The sequence below is a fragment of the Salvelinus fontinalis genome, chromosome 41 (genome assembly GCF_029448725.1).
Source record: "Salvelinus fontinalis isolate EN_2023a chromosome 41, ASM2944872v1, whole genome shotgun sequence".
Classification (NCBI taxonomy): domain Eukaryota; kingdom Metazoa; phylum Chordata; class Actinopteri; order Salmoniformes; family Salmonidae; genus Salvelinus; species Salvelinus fontinalis.
Genome location: NC_074705.1, coordinates 12,669,965 through 12,679,778, shown reverse-complemented (window position 1 = coordinate 12,679,778; position 9,814 = coordinate 12,669,965). Strand labels below are relative to the sequence as shown.

The window sequence follows — 9,814 nt, the reverse complement described above, 5'->3', positions numbered from 1 at the left end:
GCTCTCTGTGTACGTGTCCAATTTTGAAGCACCAAAGTGTTCCATTGTCAATACGTTGACCATGAGTTGCTACTGCTGGCTATACATGTCTGCTCCCAGGCTTCAACTCTAGCCTGACCCAGTTCTCCAGCCCAGTCTGCGTTATCTGATGCAGTGAGACTGACTCACAGACTCATGGTCCCCTGGGCTGCATTAGTGCCCACTGCCCGTCTCATAATGACAACACGTCCTCAGTTTGGGAGACAGATTTGGGCAGTAGTTGACGTGGTGCCAGTGGATGACTTGGTGCCAGTGGATGACGTGGAGGAAGGTTTTTAGACTTGGCTGGATCTCTGTTGACCTTTGACCCTAAAGGTCACAGAGTGACCGGTAGTCCCTTGTTCTGTTACAAATCAAGTCTTTACATTATACATTTAAAACATGTTGTAGAAGAGAAATAACTTAGCCCCTCACTGTAAGTAAACTGAATGTGGCAATGGTTCTCTGCTGCTGGTAGGCAAATGCAGTCTTACAGCTATTGGCGTGAAGGGAAATCTTACATGTTAAAATAGACTGAAACATAGGTTAATGTATATGAAATATGTATACAATCTACATGAAAAAACATTGGCCCTGTATCAAAGACAGTCACTTATTTCCAATAAATCACATTAAATGATCTGTGATTTATAGATTACAAGATGGATTAGTGTGATATTACACTCAAAATCAGTCGGACGAGTCAAAGGCTGCCGATGGTCATACATTTCTGTGATTCTGTGATCAAGGCTGAGGCTTTCCACAGAAATCCCAGCTTTACGTGCTCATCTCGTCCGATGGAGCCGGGAAGGTTACAGTAATGCCGCAGAGCAGCCAGGGCTTGGGAGCAAGTCAGGCGGGGAAATGGTTCGGACATGCCTGGCATCCAACATGAGCCCAGATAGAGCTGTCGGCTGAGATGAAAGTTAACCACGAACACTGATGCCATAACGGATCTCGGAGTGTAAAGTCAGAGTTTAAAATGGTCTTAAATGCTGCAGCAATATATAGCGATGGCTGACAGAAATGTCTTCTTCTTATGAAATGGAAGGGACCGCTACAGTCGTTGGTTAATTGCCTTTAGTCTACTTATATTATGTAGGCCTATGTACTGTAGCCTTTAATCAAGTAGCCTTGAATCTCCTAAATCTGGATAGAGACAAAACCTTGTCATATCTCACTCTCACTAGATTGTTTATAATTTCATAGGAGTGGCATTGCATTAGAGTCACATAACATTTAGATGTAGCCTACTCATGTCAAAACATACTGCGCAATCAATGCCACATGACTTTCCAAAATTAGATTACAATATCTCCATCATAGGTCATAGTCATAGGTCAAATGTGTTCATCAATTATCATCAATAACCATAATTTACAAATGGATAGAAAATGGACAAATGTAGGTTATGTGAGTAGAGAGAGAGATAGATGAAACCATGTAGGCCTGAAGGAAACATTTAACCTTCTACAGCTGACAAAGCTTACATTTAGTGGGCCAATGTTTTTAATTTACAGTAAATCCCAGCGTTTAAGATCCCCATTGAAAATAAAGTTGTGATACAGCAAGCCAAACATCCAATGTAAAATGAATGCACCACAGAGAACATCTTGAAAGAAAAATCCTAAATACCCATAGACACTGCAATCAATTTACATACCAGTCAGAGCTTTTCGAACCATGTTAATTATGGGTTGACTACTGTCTTCTTGATAGGAATAACGTATACTGTAGCTACGGTTAACTTAATGGCCAGTCCTAGCCTACTGTAGGCCAACTCTCATGTCAGTTTGGGGAAGAACTTATCTTCTTCACACAGAGGCGGCGGGAAAGAAGTTATGAGCACAGGACAAAAATACACAGACGTCATGATAGGTGAGCCAAACAACATGATTTCAAAAATAATTTGTTTCTACTGTTTTGGTGTAGCTAGTTAGTTAAATTATACATAAGACATTTTTAGAAGTTGACCAATTTTTGTCGAAAAGAGTTGGTACTTCCATGTTCTGTATTTTTGGGCAGTTAGCTAGGCGTTCAACCAAGCAAGGACAGGTAGGTAGCCTGCACAGCTAGCTAACGTTAGCTCTCCTTTGAGTAGGAGTAACGTAAGCTAGCTAGAGTATCAATATGCGCAGCCATGGCTTCAATACCTCAATGGCTAAGTATTGAAGCCAGTACACCTGCAAGAGGTGTGCACAAATGAAGGATGTCTAGCTAGTAACTTTAGTAACATGTAGTAGTAGGTTCGTTAGCAAGTTGAATCAAGTAGTACATCAGTGTTAATTTGTGTCAATAACACAGTCTTCTTTACATTGAATGCTGCACAGACATAATTGTCTATTGATAGACATTTTCCAATGTTAGCGACTTTTGTTTTTTTCAGCTCAGGACAGGATGCCCCAGGAGGAGATGGAGAAGCCTCTGCACAGACATAATTGTCTACTAATAGACATTTTCCGACGTTAGCGACTTTTCCAGCTCAGGACAGGATGCCCCAGGAGGAGATGGAGAAGCCTCTTATACTTGGTGGTGCTAGCCCCAGACACCTCAAAACCTCCATGTCCGATCCAGGTACCCCCTTGGTTGGCATCCTGGGCACAGGTGACTTCTCCCGCTCCTTAGCCACCAGGCTGGTAGCCTCCGAGTACCGGGTGGTGGTGGGCAGCTGCAACCCAGGCGCTGTGCCTCACTCTTTCCCGCGGAGGCTGAAGTGACCACCCAGGCCGACCTGGTGTTCGTGGCCCTCTTCCCCGAGCACTACTCCACCCTAGCTGGACTGAGGGAGCCGCTAGTGGGGAAGAGTCTGGTGGATGTTAGTACTGGTACTAAGATCAACAGTGATAAGCAGTCATTTACGGAGCAGCTGGCCAATATTTTCCCAGAGAGCAGTGTGGTGAAGAGCTTCAATGTGATCTCGGCCTGGAGCCTGCAGAAGTGCCAGAGAAGACAGACATTACTACTCTGAATGACATTTGATATACCGGTATTGATGCAGGGACCGGTTTGGGTTTTTACTTTACCGGTATTTGAATGTTTGGTTTGTTAAATGTGATACGCCATGTATAATGTCAATTTTGATAGTTTCCTATGCTACTTGAGCCATCTCTCTCCGTGCCACTTTCCACACAGCGCTATTCACGCAATAAGCGCATTTGATGTTCCTCAACCACGAGACACTTGCGTTCAGTCTGCACGGTCAATGCAGCACATGGAACAATATTGATGACTACAGTGCTGTTTTCACCTTGTTTCTTAATATAAATCCACTAGTGTAATATCATGACACTATTTGTTTGTTTTTTTACATCAGCAAACAGCTAGTTTGTCTTTTTCTTAGGAAGTTGCCCTAAATCTTGAAAGATGCTAATTGTTAGCCGCTAATAGCTAGCTAATACATGTACTGAGTAAGAGCAAACGTAGCTAGCTAATACAGCTTGATAACACCAGTATGTTGTTTGTGCAATAGTATCTTCTAAATCAAAGAGGAATATGCAAAGCAAGAATATGTTAGCTACATGAAGTAGCTAAGTGAAAACATGCAATGTTGCCAAAGCTTATAGGGTCCCCTAGGAAATACTTAACAACACTTTTGTTCCTACCCTGTCACAATAACTCCTCCCTGGCATTTTAATTCGTTGTCATCTCAAACAACACTGTATTTAAAGTGCCCACTATTATATTCTAACTATAGAATTAAAATAGTCTTTATATTTCCATGTTTCAACAGTTTGCTCTAATTTGCAAGTCAAATCGCAATTGCAACATTTGGTTAAAAATAAGTCCCAATATTATTTGCCCATATCATTCAGCCCTACATGGCAGTGTGGAAATTCTCAATTGAGCAGTGGTGTAAAAATACTTCTTAAGTCGTTTTTTTTGTTGGTATCTTGTTGGTATTTTGTTGGTACTTTAATATTTTTATATTTGACAACTTTTACTAACTACATTCCTAAAGAAAATACTGTACTTTTTGCTCCATACATTTTCCCTGACACCTAAAAGTACTTGTTACATTTTGAATGCTTAGCAGGACAGGAAAATGGGCCAACTCACGCACTTGTCAAGAGAAGATCCCTGGTCGTCTACTGCCTCTGACCTGGAGGACTCACTAAACACAAATGTTTTGTTGGTAAATTAGGTCTCTTGGAGTGTGCCCCTGGCTATCTGTAAATACATTTTAAAAAACAAAATGGTGCCATCTGGTTTGCATAATATAAGAAATTGGAAATTATTTATACTTTTGATACATACAGTTGAAGTTGGAAGTTTACATACACCTTAGCCAAATACATTGAAACTCAGTTTAACAATTCCTGACATTTAATCCAAGTAAAAATTCCCTGTCTAAGGTCAGTTAGGATCACCACTTATTTTAAGAATCTGAAATGTCAGAATAATAGTAGAGACTTTTTTAAATTGTTTAACTTGGGTCAAACTTTTCAGTTAGCCTTCCACAAGCTTCCCACAATAAGTTGGGTGAATTTTGTCCCATTCCTCCTGACAGAACTTATGTAACTGAGTCAGGTTTGGAGGTCTCCTTGCTCGCACACACTTTTTTCAGTTCTGCCCACAAATGTTCTATAGGATTGGGGTCAGGGCTTTGTGATGGCCACTCCAATAATTTGACTTTTTTGTCCTGAAGCCATTTTGCCACAACTTTGAAAGTATGCTTGGGGTCATTGTCCATTTGGAAGACGCATTTGCGACCAAGCTTTAACTTCCTGACTGATCTCTTGAGATGTTGCTTCAATATATCCACATAATTGTCCATCCTCGTGATGCCATCTATTTTGTGAAGTGCACCAGACCCTCCTGCAGCAAAGAACCCCCACAACATGATGCTGCCACCCCCATGCTTCACGGTTTGGATTGTGTTCGTCGGCTTGCAAGCCAGTTGTTATATTTTTGTTTCATCAGACCAGAGGACTTTTCTCCAAAAAGTACGATCTTTGTCCCCATGTGCAGTTGCAAACCGTAGTCTGGCTTTTTTATGGCGGTTTTGGAGCAGTGTCTTCTTCCTTGCTGAGCGGCCTTTCAGGATATGTCGATATAGGACTTGTTTTACTGTGGATATAGATACTTTTGTATCCGTTTCCTCCAGCATCTTCACAGGGTCCTTTGCTGTTGTTCTGGGATTGAGTTGTATTTTTCGCACCAAAGTACGTTTATCTCCAGGAGACAGAACACTTCCCCTTCCTGAGCGGTATGACGGCTGTGTGGTCCCATGGTGTTTATACTTGCGTACTATTGTTTGTACAGATGAACGGGGTACCTTCAGGTGTTTGGAAATTGCTCCCAAGGATAAACCAGACTTGTGGAGGTCTACATTTTTTTTTTCTGATGTCTTGGCTGATTTCTTTCGATTTTTCCATGATGTCAAGCAGAGTCACTGAGTTTGAAGGTAGGCCTTGAAATACATCCACAGGTACACCTCCAATTGACTCAAATGATGTCAGTTAGCCTATCAGAAGCTTCTAACGCCATGACAGAATTTTCTGGAATTTTCCAAGCTGTTTAAAGGCACAGTCAACTTAGTGTATGTAAACTTCTGACCCACTGGAATTGTGATACACTGAGTTATAAGTGAAATAATCTGTCTGTAAACAATTGTTGGAAAAATTACTTGTGTCATGCACAAAGTAGACCGACTTGCCAAAACTATAGTTTATTAACAAGAAATTTGTGGAGTGGTTGAAAAACGATTTTTAATGACTCCAACCTAAGTGTATGTAATCTTCCGACTTCAACTGTATGTACATTTTATGAATTACATTTACTTTTTATACTTAAATATTTAAAACCAAATAGTTTTAGAATTTTTCTCAAGTAGTATTTTACTGGGTGACTTTTACTTTTTACTTGAGGCATTTTCTATTAACGTATCTTTACTTTTACTCAAGTATGACAATTGGGTACTTTTTCCACCACTGTAATTGAGTGCAGGAAATGCAGAAATGATAAGTGCTGAAATGTGTTTTGGTTGAAGTTGACTTGAACAGTATAAAACAATCAGAAGTCACTTAGAATGTATATGTTGCCACCCTAGGATGACTCACTACTCATAAAGCAAATGTAGAGCTTTTTTATTCAAAAACTAAAAATACCATCCAATGTAAAAAAAATAAATAAATACTGTGATAGAATATTTTGGCCATATTGCCTAGCCCTACTGTTTTATAGTTTTTTTCTCTAAACCGGACAATGTCCACAGTTTATGTTATGTTACATGTTTCACACATTCTCGAGTTGCAATTATATTATCACAGGTGTTGGTTATACGGTGTTAATGTAGCTAAACTATGTGATGTAGGCTATTGGTAAAGTATCGTGTCTCTTCAGTTGGGTTCTCCTTGGTGAAGATTCCCTTCCCTGACACTCTTCTGTGACACTCGCCTCTTTACTATCCAGGTGCTGATTCGCAGTGACAGCAGTAGGGCCAAGAGCGATGTACTCCAGATCTGCCGCAGTCTTGGCTTCATCCCTGTTGACATGGGCCGCCTCTCCTCTGCCCAGGAGATAGAGAACACTCCCCTGTACCTCTTCCCCTCGTGGCGCGTCCCATGTCTCTCCACCCTCGGCCTCTTCCTCCTCTTCTACGCCTACAACTTCCTTCGTGACGTCGTCCACCCGTACGCCACGGCGGGGAAGAGCACATTCTACAAAATTACGGTGGAGGTGGTAAACGTGACACTCCCCTCGGTGGCCTTGGTGACCCTGGCTCTGGTCTACCTGCCCGGTCTCGTGGCTGCCTTCCTGCAGCTGTCGTGGGGCACCAAGTACAGGCGTTTCCCCAGCTGGTTGGATCGCTGGCTGCAGCAGCGGAAGCAGTTGGGCCTCTGTGCTTTTCTCTGCGCAGCGCTGCACGCCGTCTATAGCCTATGTTTGCCCATGCGCAGGTCTGCTCGCTACAATCTGCTCAACGCTGCCTTCAAACAGGTGAGAAAAGCATCAGTACACTATTTATACATAGTTTAGCCTACATACTATTAATGAATTAGTATTGAATTATAAATGTATAGGTCTAAAGCATTAAAAACATTACAACACATCAGCATTTAGAACTTTTTCAATATGGTAAAACATTTGTCATGGCTTATTCATGGTGTAACCAGCTGACATCACAGTAAGCAACAATGTGTGTTTACTGTGCAGGTGAAGGTAGGCCAGGAGGACTCGTGGGTAGAGGAGGAGGTGTGGAGGATGGAGCTGTATCTGTCTATAGGCATCCTGGGCCTTCTCTCTCTGCTGGCTATCTCCTCACTGCCCACCGTGGGCAACTCGCGCAACTGGAGGGAGTTCATCTTCGTACAGGTCAGCACATTTGCACAGACACCTTTTCTGTGTACATGAGCAGTAGTTCAATGAAGCAGTCAAAGACTGGCAAAACACATTTATATTGTAGCCTACTGTGGAAAGACAACCTCTGAGCTGTGTGTGTCAACTCTTCTCCTCGCATGCCGTGGAATTCATAAAGGGGGATGGTTCCATTTCTCAGGGATTTGTCCTTCTTTGGAGCGTTTAGAACTTTCCCTTCACATGTATGCTAAGCTGATCCAGTCGGCGCCAGATTAGTCACATGCTGCTAGTCCCTGTGATAAAAGGCCTGGGTTCTGCTTGGCCTGTCTGCCTACAGCCCGGAGCCGCAGTAAAACATTTGAGCATTATTCTCCATCAAGATTACAATCCTGCAGTCCCTTAAGCGTGCAGCCAGCCAGACATAGTGTAGCGAGTTCAGTCAGGCTGATTCGTAGTGCGGACGACAGACGGACATTGCTTTAAGTGAGTTAGGCTGGTATTAGGAACTGTTAACTCGCACTGACTCTTAACAGAGCCTTGTATCTCATTTTACCAATAATTATACATTTTAGTATTTTAAGTAATAAACATGTAAACTGAACAAAAATATAAACACAATCATTTCAAAGATTTTACTGAGTTAGTTCTTATAAGGAAATCAGTCAATTGAAATAAATTCATTAGGCCCTAATCTATGGATTTCACATGACGGTGCAGCCATGTGTGGACCTTAGAGGGCATAGGCCCACCCACTTAGCAGCCAGGCCCACCCATTGGGGAGACAGGCCCAGCCAATCAGAATGAATTTTTCTCCACAAAAGGACTTTATTACAGACATATACTCCCCAGCACCCCCCTGTGTTGTGTGACAAACCTGCACGTTTTAAAGTGGCCTTTTATTGTTCCCAGCACAAGGTGAACCTGTGTGATGATCATACGGTTTAATCAGCTTCTCGATTTGCCACACCTGTCAGGTGGATGGATTATCTTGGCAATAGAGAAATGCTCACTAACAGGGATGTAAACAAATTTGTGCACAACATTTGAGAGAAATACACTTTTTTTTGTGTATGGATTTTTTACATTTCAGCTCAGGACCAACATGTTGCGTTTTATATTTTTGTTCCGTGTATATTTAGGGATGTAGATGAAATGGGTGAGTCACGACTGAACCTTCCCACCTGTCAAGAGTAATTATAATTCAGCTGCTCTCTGTAGTGCCCTGTACTGTGCTAATAATTAGAGGGAACACACACACACGGACACAGACACACACACACGCTGACTACAGGGGCTCATTAAGGACAAATGTTGAGCTTGTAGGTCATACTGTTCCCTTGGGCCTCTTTACTACACTCGTGCTTCCACGATGAGCTAATATGCTGCACATATAATATACCACTCAAATCACCACTTCCTTTCACCTCACTAAGATGTGGAGTTATTAAAAGGTTATGTAGAAAGTTCAAAGGTCAACAATCAGCTCCCAGGTGTTCTGTACATCTGGGTAGGCCAACTTCGTTTGCATGTAGTCTTTCATAAAGGGGTTTGATTGAGTATGTATGGAGTATTGGGGGGTTTATAATAAGTTCAAGAGTTTAAGTGTATTTTTTAAAGTTTTAATGTAAAATGGGCCATCACCACCAGATCTCACAACCTGACATTGTATTGAATAAAAAAAGCTTGATTTCAAAACAAATTAACTTATAGTGAGTACATCTGAAGGTGGCTATCACCCAGATTCAGTTCAATTCAAATAAGTTAATTATCATGGTCCTCTGTCTCTCTCCCCTCCAGTCCAGACTGGGCTACATGGCCCTGTTGATGGCCACCCTCCACACGCTGACCTACGGCTGGGACCTGGAGCAGTATTGCTTCTACCTCCCTCCCACCTTCCTGCTGGTGCTGGTCCTGCCGCTGGCTGTGCTGCTGGGGAGGCTGACTCTGTCCCTGCCGTGCATGGCTCTCCGGCTGAGTCGTATCAGGAGGGGTTGGGAGAAGAGCTGAGCCATCCGGTTCACACTGCCTGAGTACGAGTGTAACGGGCCATCACAGGAGGACATCAGTAATGTTTGAGAGAGATGCTTGGTTTAGTCTTACATGAAGGATTGAATGAAGGAAGCATGGAAGACACACACACACACACACACACACACACACACACACACACACACACACACACACACACAGGCAAGTGGAGATGGGAGAAAAGTACTGACTGTCATATTAAGGGATGTAATATCACCAGCCTTATGCATCAAAAGCAGTTTAGGGATTTCAATGGCCTTTGTTTTACTAGTGAACATGCTACTTGTTTGGATGACATGTCATCTATAGCACTACCATTTACCTTGTTATATTTCTCAAGAGAAATTAACTATGGTTCTATTGCTCACTAAGCCTCCGGCACATGATGCATTTTGGATGGATGCATGTACAGTGATGCATTTTGGAGATGACTATTGTAGTGCTGCTTTAAATTTGCTGCCTCTACTCC

The 9,814-nt window shown here is 42.3% G+C and overlaps 1 pseudogene; it reads left to right on the top strand.

Annotated features, from left to right (window-relative positions):
* Positions 1-2,507: 2,507 nt before the first annotated feature.
* Positions 2,508-9,542, top strand: LOC129840488 (metalloreductase STEAP3-like; annotated as a pseudogene).
* Positions 9,543-9,814: the final 272 nt, after the last annotated feature.